Genomic DNA, 2,137 nt, shown 5'->3' with positions numbered 1-2,137 from the left:
TGTAGCTTTGTGCTTAATTACAAACAATTCTTTATAATTTTGTTTTTGTTTTTTTACGTATCTATGTAGTATGACCAAAATTCTGAAATTATGGCAATGTGCATGAAAAGTAAAGAGAAAACCGACATTCTGAGAAGGCTACTGAACGTTTTTGCTACTGTTTGAAATTGAGTGGATGTCCCCTGTTACTCAACTTCTAGAACCAGCTCTAACCTGTTCAAATTACACCAGTCAATAGTAACATTGTAGTGAGAGATAAAAGCTGCTCCGTGCTGTACCTAATGTAGCACGCAGACAATTTCAAGATACTATCGCAGGAGCAATAAATGAATTCATTTTACTTTTCTGTGAAAGTGTTTTAAATAAGTTCAAGGGTAATATACCCATAAGAAGAGTACGAAAGCAAAAACTAAGACGACATAAGAAAACGTCAATTAATCAAAAACGAAACTTACTCTTTCAGAAAGAAAGATATTTTTACCATTACCCGTAGCTCCTGTTTATATGGTGTGTTAGTAGGAGGTGCGGGTTAAAAAGCTGCAAGAGTAAAAAGAAATACTGAACCACATAAGGAATTATTTTTCCTGCTCCTGAAAAAATTTACAGCTTGTTTATCGATGAAAATATTAAGAAAGAGCTATATATAAAATATTAAATAATTTATACTAAACTTTATATATAGCGCTGCAATATAATAAACCATCTGAAGACGACAGAACAAAAATGCTATTCTGATTATAACTATATCATCAAATGTTTTACAATGAACCCCTGGATCTTATTAAAGTATCAAGTAGAACCGCCATCGAATACCCATAATCTGGGTTTATATATTATAACTAAAAAAAAAAAAGAAGTCAGAAATGTTCTTATAGAAGAATGAATCAGGTCAACTCAGATCTGTCATTCAATGATCAGTGGGAGAGTTTTTCCTCAAGGTAATAAATCAGGGCTGGTTAACGATATACTACATAAACATAAAGATTTCAATCCAAAAGAGTGGAAAAAATGTGCACGTAAAATAGCTGTAACAAACATTCCATAAGAGCTAGTGGGGAATGGAAATAAAAATAAAATATGTTATATGAAATAAAGAGTGGGATTTACTACAACATCGGGATGTATTGTGTCCAGCGGGACTCGTTTAAAGTGACTTATCACGAAATGAGGTTGTTTATTCATTGATAATGTCAACGCTGTCTACCGACTAATCTCAGTAATATTTCAAGGATGACCATAATTATTCTTGCTTATTGTGATCAAATAAATAACACTGTAACAGTAATCATAAACACTAGCGCCACCTATTCAGATATAATAGAAAATAATGAAGTTAGTTTAAGAAAAATGAGCTACGTCACAGAGTCAGAACAATATTTCCACATATTAGTATTAGTGTGTGTGGGTTGGTGGTGGTTTACAACAAACGCTTGAATGGTGTTTTGCGCTTCTTTTATAAGCGAATTTAAATGCTCTAAGAAAAATATAAGTAAGTTATGATGTATACTCGGGTGTTACTGTAAAACAAAGCATAAACTGGTGAGTTTTGCATATTGTTTATTGCTGGTATGATTTATATGCTAAGAAAAACTGCTTGCGAAAACGTTATATTTGTGATTAGAATTGTTCTACATAAAGCCATACATTTATAATATCGTTATCTGACATAGAATAAGAACGATTAAAAACATATTTATTCTATTATATTTTTACCATGATTTATATGTTAAGAGAAAAATTTTAATTAAATAATAATGATTCGTGTGGTATATATAAAGTTTAATAGGTTGTGGGTAAAATCAGACGTAACAGCACATAAGAACGAAGACCGAGCTTTTGAGGGCGTATACATAGATCATGACAAATTGAATACAAATTAAAATGGTCATGCTGCCTATATAAATCCATTTTCGTTTTGATAGATTATATTTAGACATACTGTATTACCTTTAGTTAGTGTAACGCATCCGATATACGTATATAGAGTTTGAATGTTTTGTGTATACATTTTTATGTTAAACTAATACATAGATAATCATATGAGCACACCATGAAGTACATTACTCAAATTGTTTGTTTGTTTTGGAATTTCGCGCAAAGCTACACGAGGGCTATCTGCGCTAGCCGTCCCTAATTT

The sequence above is a fragment of the Limulus polyphemus genome, unplaced genomic scaffold (assembly GCF_000517525.1).
Source record: "Limulus polyphemus unplaced genomic scaffold, Limulus_polyphemus-2.1.2 Scaffold2434, whole genome shotgun sequence".
Lineage (NCBI taxonomy): Eukaryota > Metazoa > Arthropoda > Merostomata > Xiphosura > Limulidae > Limulus > Limulus polyphemus.
This window is presented reverse-complemented; position numbering follows the sequence as displayed.